A 22,848-nucleotide genomic window follows, 5' to 3' on the forward strand; every position below is an offset into this window, starting at 1 on the left:
CCTCCCCTCACAGCCAATTCCTTTCCACCATCCTTCCCTTTATGTTTCTCATTAAAAAAAAAAAGTTAGGCTTCTGAGATATAAACTAATATGACAATAATGTCAAACCAAAGCCATCACATTAAACTTGGACAATGCAAACCAGCAGAAAGAAAAGAACCTCACGATATGGCATATGAATTAGGGACCCACTTCTTCACACTCTCAGGAGTTTTATAGAAACACTAATCTCAAAGATATATTTAATAAGGTTCTGGTACAAACCCATGTAGGCCCTGTGTTAAAGGTTTCAGTTTCTGTGAGTTGATATAAGCATTGTTCCGTTGATTTCAAGGTTCTTGTTCTCAGGGTGTCATTCTTCCCTTCCGACTCTTACTCTCCTTTCGCACTGGGTTCCTTGAGCCCTGAGAGGGGAGATATATTGATTAATCACATCTGTTTTAGAGCTGTGCTTTCTAAGGTTTCTTTGTGTGTGTGTGTGTGTGTGTGTGAGTGTGTGTGTGTGTGTATGTGTGTAATGTTTGGTTGTAGGTTTCTGTTTTGTATTTTTCCCATCTCCTGATGAGGGTTGAGATAAGATTTTATCAGTACTCTTTTTCTTAAAGTAATGATAAAAAACAAAATAAATATTTGTTTATTTTTCCCTCAATGTATTAAAATATTTTGAAAAAAGTTCTGTGAATCCCAAGGAGGATAAATTAATTTCAAGGAATCATACCATAATGTAATACCAACGAAGGTAAATAAAGCAAAAACATTCAAAATACGAATAAAACAAAACATGTCCAGTTTTCAATATATCAAAAACAGACTGATCACAGACCTCCCAAGGGATTTATTGAAAAAAACAGGAAACTTACATATGTATTGTTGAAATAATGGAAAATTGGAAAGGCTGTACTTGATGAAAATTCCTTTAAGATCAAGGTTGACTTCCCACCGGGCAGGGAACCCTGACTGCTCTTTGGACTGGAGAGGGAGGGAGAGGGGAAGTGGGAGAAGAGGAGGAGGTGAAAAATTTTAATAACAATAATAACAATAATAATAAAAAGAAAATCCCTTTAAGAAAAGCAAGCATAAAGGTATGGGGTAGAATTCCCTGAATGAAAATGTGCATAGTAAAGAATCCAAACTGGCTGCTTCATGGCTTAGAAAGGAAAAGGTATATTCCATTGAACCACCAAAGCTGTTTATCCTGGGTAAGCAAGGAAGGGTGCAGGGTAAAGATTTTTTGAGTTAAATGTGACTGGGATAAAGGAGGTTTGTGAGCTGGGGTGGGGCTTGCAGGCAGGGACCAAGGGAGCTTAGAAGGTAGCAGTGACCTTAACAAGTTCCAAAGCCATCACATTCACAAGTTAATGAAGTGCCACAAGTTCATCCTGCCAGAGATAAGAATGGTTTCATTTTCAGCAGGCAGGAACTTTCTTCAAGGAACTGAGGAAATGGGGCTTTTGTCAAAATGCCTGGCCTTGGGGAAAGGACTTTCTTGGAGGACTAGACAGGATGAGTTAGACTCTCCCAGATCCTACAGAATACCTGAAAACAGTAAGCCAGTATTACAATGTTGAGCTGAGTAATGACAGAGAGAAGAATCACTGGAGGACATTAAGTAAGCTAGTGTTGTATAAGCAGGTAGAGAGTGGCAAATAACAAAGAAACCCTGGCTCAAGCACGACAGAAGGCATTGGGATCATATCTTGTGAACATGTCCTCTGATATCCACATACACACTGTTGCATAAACAAACTATTTCAACATTTTAGACATGCAGATGCATGTGTGCATGTACATGCACACACATGCATGCACTTAGAGACAATAAATATTTTCTAATAATACAATATATTGTCATTATAACCACATTAGCAATCTCATTAATGATGTCCTTCACCTTTGTTCAAGTAAGAAAATGCAAAATCCATCAATACCCTAGGCTACTATGCATATGAAAATGAGTAAAAAAATATACATATAATGACAGTGTGACTACAAGGAAGTAGGAGTGGGGAGATGGATTAGGAGTTAAGAGCACATGGAGTTCTTGACAAAGACTCAGGATTAGTTTTAACACAACTGCATTCCTCCATTAGAGAGCTCCCAGCCACTTGAGTTTATGGTGCATTTTTTACCTTTCTTTCTTTTTATTTTCGTTTTGATTTTCCAAGACAGGCTTTCTCTGTAGCTTTGTGGCCTGTCCTAAAATTAGCTATTGTAGACCAGGCTGGCCTCAAACTCACAGAGATTTGCCTGCCTCTGCCTCCTGAGTGCTCATATTAAAGGCATGCGCCACCACTGCCCGAAGAAAGGGGCATTCTATGATCTTGTCTAAATATACTGGCTCACAAAAAGCTTCCCCATACCAATAAAGACACATAATCAAAATTTAAAAAAAATGTCTTAAAAGTAAGAAAAGAGGGATGAAAGTGAAATCATAATATTCTTTAATCACCCATCTCTAAATATGTTCTAAAGTAGATTGTGATATATCAAGTAAGTATATTGTTTTCTCTAAGATATTTCTAAAAAATAAAGAAAATAATGCAAAAGGGTAAACATCAGTAATACTTTACTAAGTGAAGGAAATATAATTCGTGCTGACTTATTTTTAAGTAAGGTTATTCTAATTTTGAATCAGAATCAGGATATAACAATGCAGTAGAACACACACAAATGTTTTCCTATATAGAGATACATGAAAACTAAACCAGATATTGGAAATTTAACTAACCGATAAGTAAAAGTTATATATGTTACAAACAAAAAAGTTTTATTAAAGAAAATCTGGAAGATGATGTACAAAATTGAAGTTTGCATTTGCCCAGCACAATTATCTGAGAAAATTCCAATAAAGCAACCCTATATTGAAATGTGTGCAGAAAAATAGCTGAAGGACAGAAGATTAGATGTTTTCATTTCTGATGAAAATGTGGGAGAAAAGTTCCAACACCATTAAGTAAGGAAGGTAAATTTGAGAAACTTTGATAATATTTCTAAGAGTTATATAGTTGTATGATGTAGCTCAAATTTTAATTGGTCATAGTAATAAAAACCTGAAGTCAGTTATTGGGGTAAATGCTGAAACATGAGAAAAATAAAGGAACCAGCCACTTTTTATCTCTACCAAATGTTCAGAAGGAAGGAAGCAAGTTCCTGTCTCCACAAATACTCAGAACAAATCCTAAAACTCAATGCCATGCACTCATGTCTCCCCTGTCTTATCTTCCTCTCTCCACCCTGCCATATCCCTTCCTGTGTCCACATTTCTGGTGATGAGATTAAAGGCATTTGAAGCCCAAGTACTGGGAGTAAAGGTGTGAGCCACCCCTGCCTGGCTCTGTTTCTCTCTTAGATTGGATCAATTCTGTGCAGCCCAGGGTGGCCTTGAACTCACACATCCCTTTGCCTCTGACTCCTTTGAGCTGAGATTAAAGTTATGCCACCAGTGTCTTTTTTTTTTTCACAGCTAACTAGTGGCTCCCTCTGCACTCTGATTTTCAGCCAAGCTTTATTTGCTAGATCTCTCTCTCTCTCTCTCTCTCTCTCTCTCTCTCTCTCTCTCTCCCCCTCTCTCTCTCTCTCATACACACACAGACACACACACACACACACACAAAACCAGCACATTCCTATGTGTTATTTGTTCCTGAAACTTCCACATATATATGCAAACAAAGATAATAACTGTGCATTTGTTTCTATATCCAATTATTTCAGAGGTGGGTGTTGATAAAAGTTCCAGAGAGCAAATTTTGCAAATGAAATAGTGCTTAAAATTTCATTAAGTGAAATACTTTTCAGGACTTGTTAAAGAGTGCTTTCTAAACTTAACAAAACTTTAAAACAGTGTGCCTAATTCTGAAACAATATTATTATAATATTAGTGATATTTTATATATCTGTGAAATCTTTGACATTTCTATATGTGTAACTCATTATTTTCCAATAAAAATAAAGCTAGTTTTAGAATCACAATTATTTTAGAATCACAATTACGAGAGAAACTCAAATCATCAGAGTATTCACCTGATAATACAGGGGGAGAGAAGATTCTGGGAAGAAACAAAGGCAGGTATTCATGTAATACCATTGGCAGAAAATGACTCTTTGTTTGACCTAGTACTGCTTGAAGTTTTAGAATCAAAATATTCTTTCTTTTTTTTTTTGAAAAATTGTAAAATTGACTTCAAGGTGGGACAGTAAAGTGTGCAGGCTTCACATTTGCTGCTTGGGCTGCTGGGGTTTCTCCCAATATTGCAGAATTTCTAATACTATAAAGAAGCATGGCGTAAAAACAGATAACTAGCACAGTGTTATGCAGAAAAGAACAGGGCCATTTTTATTTCTATATTTGTAATATTTCCAACTATGAACATTTTTGTTAAGATTATTTTCAAATATGTTTGAAATTGTTTATTTTGTAGGTTACAAAAAATCTCAATGAACTAATGTAATAAAATTTTTGAACATGCAACAATGAATGATACTTTTTTTGTGTGATATAAAGCTAGAGAAATGCATGGTATAAAATTCTGATCCGTTAATGTGAACACCACCCTCAAGGTTATTGCAAGCATTCATGAGGAGTTCAGCCAAGTTACAGGATGCCCAAAGCCCAGGATTTAGCCAGAGGCTGAGTGAGAAATGCAGTTTACAAAGGCGAATTGATCCTTCTGTGGATCCTATCGGGGTTGAGTAAAACACAGGAGAGTAGAATTATCACAGGACAGAATGAAAAATCATTATTTTTCAAGATGGGATCAAAAGATACTGCCTTTGAGATTCTCAGCCAGAATAAAAATAAATGAAGAAAACATGTGAACTTGGATGATTGCTAGCTCTAGAGCATGCACCTTGCATGGGAAGTCCTATGGTGGAATAGTCTGCTATTGGATACCTGATAATACAAGGATTAAGGTAAATCCATTTTAGTAATAGGATTAAAATGGTTACATACCGAGAGTCTGAAAACTCAGTATTGACCGCAAAAGTATGGACAAAGCTCTTGAACCTGAGATTGGGATAGAACCAGACAAATCCCAAATATGATAGAATTTAGTGAAGAACTGCAGCAATTTTGAACAGTTGTGATATAATTAAAACACAGGAACAGAAACATACCCATATCTGCATATAAATGCCCTTTCTTTACTAGAATGGACAGTTCAATACTCTAGGTCTATATTTGTGATATATGCCTTTTGAATATTCCCTGGAGAAGGCAGTTGTCTGTAACTAATACTGAAAGTCTTTTCTGGCACTCCAGATTGAACTTCCCTGTCTCATTCTTATAGCTTCGGTGGTTTTTCTAAAGAACCTTCTGAAAAAAATTGCATCTGCCTATTTTTACCTATACTTATAATATGGAAAACAGAATAGTGTCACTAAAGTTGATTCTATCAATTTTTAAATATTTACCAAGCTATAACCATGCAGGCTAAAGTAGCTATGTTAGTTCAAGCTCTGCTTTGCTGGTGCTCAGAATGAAATCCTTTCCCCTAATTTTCTCAATATTGCTGCTATTCAATAGTATGAAAATAACTCTTACCTTCAGGAAAAAGAAAGTGGAATTTTTGACAGAACACACAGCTAAAGTTAATATTACATTTTGAAATAATTTAAGACATAAGACTTCTACCCCATTGTGTGCTCAGCCTGTTTGTTTAGCCTTTTGTCCAAGGGACACCGTAACAATCAAACTTATTTGCCTTGGATTTTTCATCAAGTCAGTTTTTACAACTTAATACCTAACTGCAATCTTAAATTATGTTGTCTTCCAGTCCCTAACACAGATGATGCATGTGTTTCATTTGCTGAAATGAGAAAATACAGAAGTTTAAATCAGCTTCCTTAAACCTGCCATAAGGTGGATATTGGTTCATGGATATCGGTTAATAAACAATGTTGTTTGTTATCTGGGTCAATTGAGATCAGTTGGAGCCAGTGACATATTTTTAAAACTTTGTCAAAGATTTCTGCAAAGTATTCCTTTCATTTCCCATGTGATAAGTTCTGTACTGCTCAAAATAGAATGAGCAAAACACATTTTTAGGAATAGTCATACAACAAGAGCTAACAGATAGAAAAACACAAATGATAGACACAGTTACAGACAGTGGGATAGGTTCAGATTCAACAGGCAGAAATAAGAAACACAGGGGGCATGCAATAAGGAATTCATATCAGGACATGATTTCAGTTGAGTAAGTTTCAGGGGATGTGATTTATTTCTTTCCTTGATGTATTGGGTACTTAATCACTAATGTCTAAAATTCACTCAAATCTCACACTCCCTTGGTAACTTGATTGCAAACCTTTAAACAAAATATTAAATAAGTCCATGTTGTTTTCTTTATAATAGTTTTACTTCTTACAATCTAATCTTATATTACAGATAAAATTTAGGTTCAGAATACCAAGTTCCTTTGAAAAGGGCTGTAAAATTTTTATTAGAATTATAAAAACACAAACCTTACAAATTAATTTTAGAAGAATGGTCATCACAATGCTTAAACTTTCTGATTAATAATAATGTCATTCTATTTACAATGTTGATTTTCCTTATTGTAATCCTCTTGTGTTACATTTGTCTCTGTATGGTTTATAGTACTATATTTATCTGATTTCTCTGCTCCTTTTTATTAAAATTTAAACGTTTTATATCTCATAATTTGTTAAGATTGAAATTTAGTTTTTTTTCTTTTGTTTGTTTGTTTTGGTTTATGGAGATATAGTTTCTCTGTATCTTTAGAGTTTATCCTGGAACCAGCTCTTGTAGACTCAGCTGGCCACAAACTCTTACCTTCCTCTGCCTTCCAAGTGCTTGGATTAAAGTTGTGTGCCACCACCACCCAGTTTAGTTCAATGTTCTTGTGAGTTACTTAAGATGTTCTCTATTAAAATAGTGTAGCATATATTTTGTGACAAATTAGAGAGAAGGACATAAAGGCTCCAATGAAAAGTGAGAATATACAAATATTATTTATTCTGACTTGAATACTATATGTTGTATGTATGCATATATTTAAACCATCAAGTACAATCACTATATGTTCACAAATATTGAACAATTGTGACTGAAATGACACAGACCTAAAAAGAAAAACATTGTATTCTCCATCACATACAAAGATTTTTGCTTTAAAGGTTTAGCTTTGTGTATTTAATTTTAAAATGCCTGTAATACCAGGAAATTATAAAGGACCCATGGGAAGAGAGATGTGAAGACACTATAACATTGAATGAGCATTGTAGAACACATTACATGAAGAGATCGAGTACCTGGGATTAAAATTTCAAGCAGGGATAGAGTTGTATAATTTTTATCAAAACTATGGACATGGTATGAAAATATGATATACAGTTTGCTAAGGGAGCAAAAGGTATAAATGAATTTAGCCAGCACCTAACATTGCATACTGAAATATTGACATGCTAAGTAAAATGTACCTAATGGTATGATAGTGACTTGATAATTATGAGTGTAATCAAACATTTTCGGGTTTGATTTTAGGATTGTTCTCCAGAAAGGAACTAGTATCTGACCCTGAAAATTTGAAAACTTGTTCAAAATTACATGAATTGGTACATTATGGGCTATTGAATGGAATTGACTACATTGCTTAATGGTCATTTTTAAAAATTACCTTCTGTTTTGTTTGGTTGCTTGCTTGCTTGCTTGCTTGCTTTTTGATTTTTTTGAAGCCATACATAAATGGTATTTTCAACCATGAAGAGAAAACTTGATTTTACAGTGAGCAGCAGTTGTTACAGAGACTATTACGCGTGGAGATGTTGAGAAATAGTGACCTTTTAGTGTTCATCCTCAGAGAACATTGTAGAAGAGGTTGTAGAAAAAATATAAGCACTAAAATAAAAAAGTGGGGGTTCTATGGAATGTCTGCTACAGATGACATGATTTTTGCACACTTAATTTATTAGAACTATGGTTATCTGTATATTACATGCACAAGGTTAAAAAAAAAACTGTTTCAACATGGATAGAAGAGGAACTCATTGACTCCACTCTTATCTGAGAAACAATTTGTAATTGAGAAATTCACATTTCTTTGAGGTTCTGGCTCCTGGTATGTTGCCTGTGCTCTAGTGGGTGGCTCTGTACCCATGTGAATATTGACAACAAAATAGGGTTAAGTGAGTTATAATTTTTGTTCACTAAAATAGCATGTTAAGGTTACCTATAAAGATGGGTGTATAGGACAGGAGGACAGAAACTTGAAGATACATTAGTTTATGTGCAAATATGCATTAATAACTGCTGGAGTTATGAAAGGTAGCAGAGAAATCCCTAATTGAGTCCTAAGTAAATGTGTACTGTTGATATGGTTATAGCCATGACAAGGAATTCAATGCTTCAGTACTTTGGAAATGACATATACTTCTACAAGTCATGTTAAATTAGAAGTCAAAGCCTTCCTTGATGATCCTAGTGGGAGTGATTGATGAATAAAAAACTAGAAAATTAAGTTTCCTCCGCCTGGAAGTTAGCCTTTAAGACCACCTACCAAGAATCATCTCTTAGATTTGGTTACTCTTTTTTTTTTTTTTTTTTTTACTACTATGCCTCTATTTTATTAACTTTTGGTGTTATTCTTACCATTAACATGGTTTAAATTTAGTTTGCTATTGTGTTTTTAAAACATTGAGTTGCATCATTGCCATTTATCTGTGCTCATTCTAATATTTTTTAACTCTCATTTTTGCAATTTTTGTACAATGCATTTTGGTCAAGCTTTTCCTTTCCTCGAACTCCCCCCAGATCCTACTGAACATACTTTCTTACCCAACCAAATTTATGTGTTCGCTCTCTCTTTCTTTCTTGCTTCCTCCCTCATCCCAGTCCAGTATCTTAGACAGAAACCCCTGGCTTGCTACAGGCCAAACAGGCTGGAAGACTAGAAAGAAAATAACATAAGACCACATGCCCCACCACATATCCACACCTCAGTTTAGGTGGAGAACACCTGCTGATTATTGGCCACACAGGCTTGAAGACTGAAAAGGAAGTAGAAACCAAGGAACAAAATATGCAAAACAAGACAAATCCAGAAATTGGCAGATAGAATTTAATCAGCCCAATCACAGATACCTAGATAACAGAGTAAGAACACAATCAGCAACTGCTACAGCAATATGTCACCACCAGAGCACAGCAATCCTGCTACAGTAAGTCCTGAATATTACAGCACAGTGGAACACAGAAAAGAAAAGACTTTAAAGATGATAGAGATCCTTAAAGTAAAAATAAATAAATCCCTTAAGGTAATTGAAAAATAATAGAAAAAAATCTGAGGAATTTAAGAAACCTTTACAGGAAAGCCAAGACAAAAATATAAAAAAAAATATGAACCAGTGAAATAAAATGAATAAAACTGTTGAAGAACTCAAAATGGAAATAGAAGAAATAAAAAATGATGGAATTGTAGAAATGAAATATATAAGTCAGTGAAAAGGAACTGTAGACAAATGCAGACACCTCCAACAGAATGCACAGATGGAAAAGAGAATGTCATGGACAAAAAGTATAATCAACAAAATAGATACAGTGGTCAATGAAAATGCTAAATCTGAAAGAAATTCCTAACACAAAACAGCAAGGAAGACCTAGGACACTAAGAAAAGGGCAAATCTAAGAATAATAGAAATAGCAGAAAGAGAAGATTCCCAGCTCTAAGGCACAGAAAATATTTTTTTAGAAAATAATATAAGAATAATTTTTTAACCTAAAGAAGGAGATGGCTATAAAAATACAGGAAGCATTAAGAACACAAAATAGATTGTATGAGAAAAGAAAGTCTACTTGATACATAATAATCAAAAGATTAAACATAGGGAATAAAAAAAGCAAAGTAAATGCTAAAAGGGAAAGTGAGTGAGGAACTGATGAAGGCAGAACTATTAAAACTATTACACTCAACTCTGTTGGGTTTTGCTTTTGTATTTGTTTCTCAAGACAGAGTTTTTCTGTACAATAACCCTGGGTGTCCTGGAACTCACTTTGACACCACATTGGTCTCAAATTGGTGAAGATCTGCCTGTCACTTGTTAGTGGGTGCTGGAATTTAAGGAACACACCACCATACCTAACATGACACCCAACTTCTCAACAAATACTCTAAAAGACAGAAGTTACTGGAACAATATCACACAGACTCTAAGAGACCACAAATGCCAGTCAAGATTACTACAGGCAGCAAAACTTTGGATAGCTATAGATGAAGAAATTGAGATATTCCATGACAACATCATATTTAACCAAAATCTATCTAGAGATATAAACCTACAGAAGATACAAAGAAATTCTAACGTCAGGGGTTTAACTACATCCATGCAAACAATAAGAGTAAAATAATCTCATATTATCAAAAGCTAAAAGAAGGAAAACACATGTACACACTCAAACTCACATGAACACACACCAATCACAATGAAATAAAACATACTGTCAAATAAACCTTCTGCACAATGTGGAAATGTTCCTATTATTTTTAATAAATAGGTTATTAGCCAATAGTTAGGTAGGATTTTGAAAGATGAGAGAATGTTGGGAAGAAGAAAACCTGAGGCTGAGGAGTTGAAGCGAGATGCATAAGAAGCAACATGGGAAGTTCACAGTTGAAGTAAACAAGTCTCCTGAAAGTAATAGATTAATAGAAATGGATTGATGTAGTCATAAGCATTGGCTGGAGACAAGCCTATGCTATGGGCTAAGCATTTCTTTTTTGTTTTTTATTTTTATTGATTTTTATTGAGCTCTACATTTTTCTCTACTCCCGTCCCTGTCTCTCCCCTACCCTTCAATCCTCTCCAAATTTACTCAGGACATCTTATCTTTATCTACTTCCCATGTAGATAAGATCTCTGTATGTCTCTCTTAGGGTTCTCATTGTTGTTTAGGTTCTCTGGGATTGTGATTTGTAGGCTGGTTTTATTTGCTTTATGTTTAAAAACCACTTATGAAGAAGTACATATGATAAATCTTTCTAGGTCTGGGTTACCACACTCAAAATGATGTTTTCTAGCTCCACCCATTTGCCTGCAAATTTCAAACGGTCGACTTTTTTGTTGTATAGTGCTCCATTATGTAAATACACCACATTTTCTTTATCCATTCTTCAATCTAGGGGCATTTAGGTTGTTTCCAGGTTCTGGCTATGACAAACAATGCTGCTATGAACATAGTTGAGTAAATGTCCTTGTGGCACAATTGAGCATCCTTTGGATATATACCCCAAAGTGGTATTGCTGGGTCTTGAGGATGTTGTTTTCCTAATTTTCTGATAAATTGCCATACTGATATCCAAAAGGACTATACCAGCTTGCACTCCTCCAGCAGTGCAGGAGTATTTCCCTTATCCCACAACTTCTGCAGCATACGTTGTCATCAATGTTTTTGATCTTGTCCATACTTGCAGGTGTAAGATGGGATCTCAGAGTTATTTTGATTTGCATTTCTCTGATGACTAAGGATATTGAGCCCTTCCTTATGTGTCTTTCGGTCATTTTATATCCTCAGTTGAGATGTCTCTGTTTAGGTCTGTACTCTAATTTTTCATTGGATTGCCTGTTTTTTTTGATGATCAATCTCTTGAGATCTTTGTATAGTTTGGAGATCAGACCTATGTCTGATGTGGGGTAGGTAAAGATCTTCTCCCATTGTGTAGGCTGTTATTTTGTCTTGTTGACTGGGTTTTTTGTTTTACAGAAGTTTTTCAATTTCTGGAGGTCCCATTTATTAATTGTTCCTCGCAGTGTTTGTGCTACTGGGGTTATATTTAGGAAGTGGTCTCCTGTGCCAATGTGTTCAAGTGTACTTCCCACTTTCTCTTCTATGAGGTTCAGTGTGGATGGCTTTATGTTCAGGTCTTTGATTCATTTGGACTCGAGTATTGTGCATGGTGATAGATATAGATCTATTTTCATTCTTCTACACGTTGATATCTTGTTATGCCAGGACTATTTGTTAAATATGCTTTTTTCCCCCATTTTATATTGTTTGCTTCTTTGTCAAAAAATCAGGTGTTCAAAGGTGTGTAGATTAATATCTGGTTCTTCGTTTCCATTTTGTTGGTCCTCCTTTCTTTTTTTGTGCCAATACCAGGTGAAGATAGCCATTTAAAAGAAATCCCACACTAGCTCAGTATTGAGTATAATACAGGGTTATTTATTTAGGGGTAGACTCACAGATCACAGTTCTCTGCTCAAATGTGGAAAAGCAACCTAATCCAGAAGGAGAGACAAAGAGAGAGAGGGAGAGAGAGAGAGAGAGAGAGAGAGAGAGAGAGAGAACACTTTACATGGACATTTATAGTATAAGAGGCCACACCCAGGTGGTAGGTAACTTAAAGGTTAATGGTTGAAGGATTTCCTATAGCACCTCTTCCTTTTGTTTAAATAAGAGAGTTTTAAGTCTAATAAAATATTATAGACAATGAAAAATATCACGTATAATAATTAGAATTATAACCAGTATAAGCAATATAAAGCAATAAGCATGCAATAAATGTTTCAATAATTATTTTATCTAAGGAGTATAAGTCTTGTATTATAAATAATTTAGCCAAGTAACTATAACTATCTCATCATCAACCCCATCAAAGACCCAAGAAGGGAAAATAATATTACTTGAGTAAACAGGAAGTACAATCAAGAAATTTTTAAGATGTGCAACAATTGACAGAGACAACTGGATAACTGGGCAATCACCAAAAGTCTCAATTGCAATGTTGTAACAACCAACTTTTGCTAAGGCCTAGAGTAACTGACAGGCCATTTTCAAAGGCAGAAATTTTTTTCAAAACTGTCTTACCCTGTCTGACAAGATATGACAGTCTTTTTCCTTGTATCCTACACTGAGTATTCTGTCAGTGGTCGATGCATGGGCAGTTCTTGCCCAAAGGCCAGTTTTGCCAAGAGGAAATCAAGTTCTAAGTAGAATGTTGGAGATCAAGGTTGTTGCTTCCAGGAGCAATGGTGTATCACATCAACAGAACCCAGCTCTTTGAAGTAATTGAAGATTACCTATCTAGGCAGAATACAGACTCTATGTATCTTAAGGACCTGATTAGTCTAACTATAAGTATGACAAACATGGATTACTATTGACCTATAAATCTTAATGCATATATAACTTAAAGACTAAGACATCACATTAGAATATTAAACAATATTTAAACAACTGTACAACAAATGAGGACAATGATCTCAAAATGTAAACAGTATATAAGTATCTTGATCTGATGTATAAATGTATATTGCAATATGTTAAATATATCCTATGATAGTATCATTATAGAAAATATCTTAATCAGAGGTACAATCATGCATGCGTACAATATGACAAAATAACTTTGCCTAGGAATATAAATATTGTAGATGAAAATAGGAAGATATTCAATAAAATTTAAGTTTGTGTCAATATACAAGTATCTATACCAATCTAAATAATAGCTCAAAATATTTACTCCATTACTCACTATTATTATTAGTGCAAGCTCACACTAATCTATTATCCCATCCAATTTCTCCCTTTTATTTTCAAGGAGATAACTGAGTTTACATAATTTCCCTGCAACCCCCAATCTTATAAAAGTTATAATCAACCCCTAAATAATGTTGCTAACCCTGAGAACAAACTTTGTTGGGAGAGGGAATGTCATCTTCTAGAATTACTTCTCGCTGTCATGGGGGCAATGTTCTTTCTATGGGATCCTATGTAAGTAAATAATGGTTAAGTTCCATGATTACTGTCTGATATAATTGCAAATAGTCTCTGAGTATTTGGTAGGGCTTTACTGAGGTACATATTTGGAGCTGTGGCCAGAACATTGAAACAATTGATCCATTTCAGCTAACAAGGTTGTAACTATCTTGAGCAGCTGGTACCCAAAACAGGTGTTATAGTAACACTATCAGCATCATGACATCATATCAACCAGGTGAAGTTGTTGTGATGGGGCCCCATATTCTTTATGGAAACTTCCAAGATTACTGCAGGAAAATTGACTGTTCAATGTGGAAAACTTAAACATTATTTATACAGATATATATTAAATGAAAGGTACAATAGAGACAAAAATAGGTATGAAAAAAGTAAAATATTTTCTAAATTATTTCTTCTTTCTGTTCCATACCATGGTTCCTGACATGAGACAGAAACTCTGAATTTTTATTTTAACAATATGCTTGGATTTAGAGAAGGACAGACAGTATCCAACTGCAAAAGGAGCTTTGATTATTAAGTGAATCATGATTATTATTTTATATAGCATACAGAGATACTTACACTCAGATGACATGTCTTCACAAGTGATAATTCTCTTAGCTTGGTAATCCTATCAAGATAATTATCGTTTCTTCTTTAGTCATGTAGGTGTCCATAGTCTCTTGACTTTTTGAAGATGAGTATTTTCCTGCAAAGACAAGAACAGAATCTGCTCCAACCCTTATGAGTTTCCTTACCATCTGATTGCTTGTCACCTTTGTGAATGAAGCATCATTTGTCTTTCTCAAGAGATTTCTCTTTTTCAAACATAATCTTTATTAATTTTGATGGTGTCTATAACTTTTCTTCTCCTGATGAAACAAGAGCAAAACACCTTCCCCAACATAGCACATCCCCTGCCTTCCATTGTGAGGTCAACACATCCTTGAAATACACTGCCTGATTTAATTCAAAAGACTTTTCTATTATCCAATGCCTCTCTGCTGCTGTTTTCTTTTCTCATTAGCGTTAAGAAAATTCAAGGTCAAAAAAGCATTATGTAATCTATTTTGGGGGATATTTTCCATCGCTTTCTGTTTGCTTAACATATCCTTTGTAGTTTGGTTTGATCATTCTATAACTGCCTGACATGTAGGATTGTTTGGTATAGCTCTAATATGCTTTATATTATAATAAGCAAAAAACTGTCTCATTTTTCTAAGAGACATATGCTGAACCATTATATGTCTTTATTTGTGCAGGTATACCCATGATGGCCATAACTTCCAATAAATGTGTGATTACTTAATCAGCCTTTTCTGAGCTCAAAGCAGTGGCCCATTGAAATCCTGAATAAGTGTCAATGGTATGGTGTACATATTTTAATTTTCCAAATTCTACAAAGTGGAACACATCCATCTACCATATTTCATTCCTTTGAGTACCCTTTGGGTTACTACCTGCAGGTAGCAGTGTTTGGTTATGGAATAAGTAAATAGGACATCTCTTTATAATCTCCTTAGCTTGTTGCCATGTAATGAAAAACTCTTTCCTTAAACCTTTGACATAATGTTTCTTATGAAATTCTGAGGCTTTCAACACATTTTCAATCAATAATCAATTTCTGCATTACCTGGAAGATTTGTATGGAATTGGATTTGTGCTATTTATATGGGGCAGAGCCTATTCAATTATATCTTGAACCTGTATGAATAATTAAGTCAATTCTGTATCATCTGGTATAAATTCAGTGGTTTCAATATGCAAGATACTCTTCTGCATATGGTGAATCAGGACCTATATTAAGAGGTTCTTCAAAATCTCTTAGCACCACGAGAATAGCATATAATTCTGCCTTTTGGACAGAATTATAAGTGCTTTGTTTCACCTTATTTAAATCTTCTGATTTGTAACCTGCTATTCTGATTTATTTGTATCAGTATAGAATGTATGGGCTCCACTAATTGGTATATCTTGTATAATGTGAGAAAGGATCCAATTAGTTCTCTTTATAAGACTAATTCTATCACTTTGGGATACTTGATATTAATATCTCCTAAAAAATTAGCACAAGCACTTTTCCAATGTTCATTGTGTTTGCATATTTTTTTTTTTAATTTTGTCAGGAGCAAAAGGCACTAAAATCTGTACTGGGTCTATACCTGCTTGTTGATGAAGCCTCAATTTTCCTTTTATAGTTAATTCAGAGACTTTTTCCACATAAGTTTTTATTTATTTTTTTTACTTGGCTTATTTGGTAAAAATATCCATTCTAAAACAATATATTCATTTGCATTAAAATTCCTGTAGGGGAAATTCTGGAAGTCAATATGACTAAAATGCAATTATAATTTTGATTCACCTTAATCCACATATGCCTCCTGCAATTTTTCTTCAACAGCAGTCAATTCCTTTTCTTCTTCAGTGGCTAATCCTCTGGCACTAATTAAGTCTTTGTTGTAATCTAAGGTTTTGTTTAAATGAACTATTAGACCAAGACTGGGAATATCTCCTAACAATCTTTGAAAGTCATTCAGAGTCCTAAATCAGTCTCTCCTAATTTGTGACTTTTGCATTCTAATTTTTTATAAAGATATTTTATAAACTATGCAATTGACAGAATTTCCTCTATGAATTTTTTATGAGAAATTTGTAATCCCCATTTAGGTAAAACTTTCCTTATTTCATCAAACATTCTTTGTAATGTATCTACATTTGACTCCAATAGCAAACTGTCATCAATGTAATGGTATATATAGATTTTGGATATTTGTATTAGTTCCTATGGCTGACTTACAAAGTATTGACAACTGGTGAGGCTATTGAGCATTTCCTGTGGAAGGATAGCCCATTGGCATCTCCTAGTAGATTGAGAATTATTGTAAATAAGCAATGTGAAAGCAAATTTATTCTGTCCTTTTCCTGTAAGGTATAGTGAAGAAACATTCTTTCAAATCATAACTATAGGGACACTCCTTTTGGTAGTAGAGCAAGTAAAGAAAATCCAGGTTGTTGAGGACCCATAGATTGAATTACCTTATTGACATTTCTTAGATCTGTCACCTTTCTCCATTTACCAGATTTCTTTTAAACAATCAATACAGGAGAATTCCAAGGGCTTGTTGATCCTTCAATATGGTGAGCATCTATTTGCCTGTACCAGGAATTCTAAAGCAGTTTATCTTCTGTTAACATCCACTGTTTAATTCATATTGGTTTCTCAGCTAATCATTTTAAAGGTGGGGCTGTTGGTACCTCTAAAGGTTTGCAAGTTGCTTTGTGTTCTTATACAGCCTGAATGGTTGGTGACCTTTGTGTATTTTACCTTTTAATATACTTCCCAGAATTATGAGTTTCTGGGACTGCAGGGAATGTTAATCTGGGTATCCCATTGCTGCAGCAGGTCATGACCCCATAAATTCACTACAACATTAGCCACATATCACCTCCGCCTTCTCTCTGTCCTTCTGGCCATATACATTCAACCCATCTTGTGCTTTTTTTTTTTTTTCATTTGTGATAGGGTTCCAATTCCTAGTAATTGAACATCTATCTGCCTCTTGAAGAGGACAATATAGATGCCAAGATTTTGGATTATTGATACTCATATCTGTACCCATTTCTATCAAACTCACAATTACAATGCCATTTATACACATCCTTATCTTTTGTCTTTGATCATTTTTAAAAAGTCTTCCAGAATATACGTTTCTTATTTCCTGGTGGAATTTTTGATTTATCTTTCATGTTTATTCAATCATCCAGAACAGTATGGTCTTTTGCAGAAGGCTCTGGATTTTTTACTTTTTCTTGGGAGATTTATCCACAGTGACTGAGAATGACTGGACCAATTTTGCCTTGGTGGCCTGGGAGAGGACCCCCAAGGAGTTTCTTGATGTTATCAGGTTGCCTTGACTATCTTTTGTTGATCTTCATTCATTGGTCCAATGTCAGCCCTTGCCACACCTTTTACATATACCTAAAGGCTGATTCTTCCTATTTTTGCCATTCCCAAAAGAGATTTTATTCCTAGGAATTTCTTGTCTACATTCTCTTCTCAGTTGTCCTATTCTACCACAATTAAAACAGTTGTCATTTTGATGTTTCCTCATTCCTTTGAAAATTGCTTCTCCTACCCAAGATTCAGTATTATAGTCAAATGTCTTAATGTTTACTACATCACAGGTTATGCTTAATTGCCTCTGTTTGAACCCTAGAAGTAGAAGGTATTTCCCTCTTGTTGAATACACCATAGACTTCAGACTCAGAGCTCAGGACATCAAAGCTCAATTATTACTAAGAGCCATCTCTTAGGGGACTGGTTTTAATGGTCCCAGAAAGTTTCCAACATGGCAAACAACTATAAGCTATTATGCCCATGAACCACAATGATCAGCATGGCATGACAATCCATTTTTGAGGGAAATTTTAAAGATAATTAATCAAGTAATTGCTCTAACTTCTACAGTTTATTTTTTTTGTTTTTTTAATATTTATTTATTTATTTATTATGTATACAACATTCTGCCTTGATGTATGCCCGCACGCCAGAGCAGGGTGCCAGATCTCAGTACAGATGGTTGTGAGCCACCATGTGGTTGCTGGGAATTGAACTCAGGACCTCTGGAAGAGCAGCCAGTACTCTTAACCTCTGAGCCATCTCTCCAGCCCCCTTTATTTTTTTTTTTGAATTTCAAAAACCTAAGAGAAATAATTAATTTGTCTTTCCAGATGAGATCATACTCATGATTATGGTTAAAACAACAAAAAAAACATACTGTTACAGTAATGCTTCTATTAAAACACATAACAAAATGTATAAATGTCTCTTGTTATGAAAAAAACTGTGATGTGAATTTAATGTTTAAAGTAATAAAGATTTTTCTGTCATTTTACAATAGTGGTGAAATTATAGGGTAAAATGTTCTTAATTATGTTGAAATGTGTCCCCTCTTCCTTATTAAAGTGGAAATAAATTTGAATCCAAAATAGGATATAGGCTACTAGAACCACAGACAGTCATGAGATAAAAAACTATGTCTAATGGCATAAATATCAAAAGTAAAAAAGAAAGCTAATAATGAAGAATTGTTCAGTGGCATTTCTCTGTGTTTCATGAAGTTAGCAATGTACCAATGCCAAGCAAGCAGTTAAATAGCCTCAGTCCCTCTCTCTGAGAATTTACTGCCAGTCAAGTTATTGACTACAAATAAATATTATAAGCAAAGCTGACAGAACCACCTTCATACATCATTCAGTAATGAATAACAGAGGCTTGTCAAAAGAAGAAAAAAATGTTTTTATGAGTCATTATTCCAACAGATCATAATGACTATAATTTACACAAGGAATATTATTATAGTACAGTTTTTAATAGTGGAAAATATTGCTGATGTTTCTCTGAATTGTATGAATGGTAGAATGTTAATATGTGCTATTATGTCCCTAATCACATAAATTTCTCAATTACTAGGTTATTTAAAGAACATAAATAAAACATTTAGATAATTTACTAGTCTTTTAATTGTGCTTTTGTATATCATTTTTTTGTGTTTTTGAACTATTTTTCAATGTCTGATGATTCCTGATGATTTTTCTTTAAATTTAAAGATCTGGCATTAAAAACAGTATAGGCTAGAGATATATATCAGATTTTAAAAATACTGACGTACTTGGAAGTCTTTGTTTCAGTTTACAGCATCCACATATGATTTAAAATCATTGGTAATTTCAGAAAAAAAATTATAGAAGTTAAAACAATTACTTGTTTAAATATCTTTAAAATTTCCATCCTAATCATTGTGGATGATGGGTGTTATGGCTGGTAGGGCTTTCAGTTGTTTGCCCTCTTGGAAGCTTTCATGGCATCTTCTGTAACCATGAAATCAAGCCCCTGAGAGATGACTTTCAGTGATGACTTGAGTTTGTTCTCTCTGGTACCTTTTTTTTTTTCTCATGAAGGTACCATGCACTCACAAAGCACACTTAAATACAGACAAGCAAAAAATATATACTTATAAAAAAAAATCCATGATATCAATTGGTTATCTAATGTCAGCTGGTTACTTCTGAGATTATATACAAATATTATATGAACAGAGCAGATCATATTTGTATATTTAGGAATATGTATAGGAATATATATGTATATACATATATACATATATCTTTATATTTGTACTAACCTTTAAATTAAAGGTGGTCTGTTGCACGAGGAAGGTGGCCCTTTGTTTGTCCTGGCTGCCTGGTTATCTTACACCGGAAATAACCACATAGAAACTGTGTTAATTTAAATATTGCCTGGTATATTAGCTCTCACTTCTTTTTGGCTAATTCTTACATCTTAATTTAACCCATTTCTATTGATCTGTGTATTGCCATGTGACTGTGGCTTACTGGCAAGATTCTATTCTAACCAGCATCCATCTCAGGCAGGATATCCATGGTGTCTCCCATTAGGCCCTTCTTCTCAGCATCCAGTTCTGTCTTCTCCACCTACCTGAATTCTGCCCTATCAGGCCAAATCAGTTTCTTTATTCATTAACTAATGAAAGCAACACATGAACAGAGGAACCTCCTACACCAGTGGTCATATATATGAAAGTAAATAAAGGAGTACATGGGAGGGGCTGGAGGAAGGATAAGGAAAGAGAGAATAATGTAATTATTTCATAATTCCAAAAAAATATTATTAAAATAAAATGATTGACAGAATTTGTGTACTGATGAATTCTTAAATATTCTATACACATTGGGCACTGCTACCACATGCAGCATACCACCAATTATCAATACATATAAAAATCAATGGGACTAGTAAGTATTTTGTACAAGATTGTGCTTTGTGTTCTGTAGTTCATGTCATTGGGTTGTCATTAATATTCATCTAATTTATGCCACATATTGTGTGTTATTGATTTCCATGTAGTAAAAGTTTTTATGGTAGATAATTTACTATAAATTTCAAATAAAATGTACTTATAAAGTGCTTATAAATATAGTTTACTATAAATGGAATATAATAAACATAGATATATTACAAAGAAATCATTTTTAATTATTTTTTGTTTTCTATTTATTCCTTTAAGAAAACTTCATAAATATTATTGTGTAATTAATATCTTAAATATAAACACAAAGCTGAATTTAATGGTTAGGTCAGTGATAAACAGCACTGTTTGTTAAGTCTGTGTAGTGTTGACAACCTGTCTTGTAGATATTTAGAAGAATGTATACTTCAAGGATTTCTGAATTACGATGACTACACTGTTTTTAGGGCTCTGAAAAGCATAAGGAAGAAGAAATCATGTGATTTCTTAGGCAAGACTATTGGAGATAAATTGTCTATCAAAGTATATAAATTGGGGAGATGTATTGATAGTCTAATTATGATGAATAAGGTTCCAGTAATTGTTGATACAGAAAACCATGCTTAGTAAGGATGGGCTTATTGTATTTAAAAGGTTTGGGTTTTTATTTCTATGATGGTGATAAAACAGTCAATGTATTTTGGGGTTTTCTAATTATACTTCTTTAAAAGCAGCTGAAAAATTAAATCAGAGACTGTTTAGAAATAAGTATGTAGAAGGAGGGAGAACATGAGCAATGAAGTCAGGACAGTGAGGGGTGCACCCATCCACTGAGACAGTGGGGCTGATCTATTGGGCGCTCACCAAGGTCAGCTGGACTGGGACTGAAAAAGCATGGGATAAAACCGGACTCTCTGAACATGGCGGACAATGAGGGCTGATGAGAAGCCAAGGGCAACAATGGCACTGGGTTTTGATCCTACTGCATGTACTGCCTTTGTGGGAGCCTAGGCTGTTTGGATGCTCACCTTCTTAGACCTGGATGGAGTGGGGAGGACCTTGGACTTCCCACAGGGCAGGGAACCCTGACTGCTCTTTGGACTGGAGAGGGAGGGAGAGAGGAGTGGGGGAGGGGGAGGGAAATGGGAGGCGGGGAGGAGGCAGAATTTTTTTCAATTAAAAAAAAAGAGAGTAAGACATTATCTTCCAGAATAAAGAATTAAAAATCCATCCCCAAAAAAGAAATAAGTATGTTGTCTGTTCCATATTATCAATAACTACTTACTTCTGTGGTGCTCTGTAATGATGAGAATTAGTTGTCAAATAGACAGCATCTATCATAAATGGGAGACAATTCTCTAGGTATACCTATTCATTTTTCAATAAGCTAATTGACATAGAAAGATTCCCCTTCTTTGGGTAGCACCATTTCTTGGGCTAGGATATTCTATCTTGAACTGTATTTTAAAAAGATAGTCATCTGAGCATATGAATTCATTACTCTCTGCATTCAGGTTATAGATGCTATGCAACAAGTTGCTTCAAACTCTTAGTTACTTGACTTATATTATGATGGACAATACTCATGGATTGTGAACTGAGAAAAATAAATCCTCTCTTCCATTGCTTTTGTCATGATATCATCACTACAGACAAAGTAACAGAAAATTACTTGTTGGTCTGTTGCTTTGTACCTTGATTGGTGTTTCTATTCCTGAAATAAAATACCATTAATGAAAAGTAGGAGAGGAAAGAGTTTGATTGATCTGTCCTATTATTATTGATTATTATTGAATAAAGTCAGTAAAAGAACTCAACAGGGCAGAGACCTAGAGGGAGAAGTTATGAAGAAATGCTATTTACAAGCTTGCTCCCCATCACTTGCTCAGTATGCTTTCTTATAAAACCCAGGACAACCAGCCCAGTGATGATCCACACATGATGGAATGGACTCTCCCTTGTGAATCACCAATTTCAAAAATGCTCTACAGGAATGCCTGCATCCCCAATATGATACAGGCATTTTCTCAATTGTGGTTCCTCTCTCTCAGATGACTTTAGATTTTGTCAACTTGACATAAAACTGTGCAGCATAATTTGATAAGCATTTATATATGCTTCTTAAGCTATGAAAACTGGCTTGTACAATGAATTTAAAGGATTTTGGAAGTTTGAGCTGGAAAAAAAGCAAGAAATCTAGCAGAAATTAGGCAAGGGGCCATTCATGTGACATTTTGACTAGAAATTTGGCTCTGTTCTGCCTGTATTCTTATAACCAGTATGGAATTTATTTATGATAATTGATTAATCTGTCAAAAC

This window comes from Microtus oregoni, unplaced genomic scaffold (assembly GCF_018167655.1).
Source record: "Microtus oregoni isolate MIOR12 unplaced genomic scaffold, Mior012 000006F_ref0000085, whole genome shotgun sequence".
NCBI lineage: Eukaryota > Metazoa > Chordata > Mammalia > Rodentia > Cricetidae > Microtus > Microtus oregoni.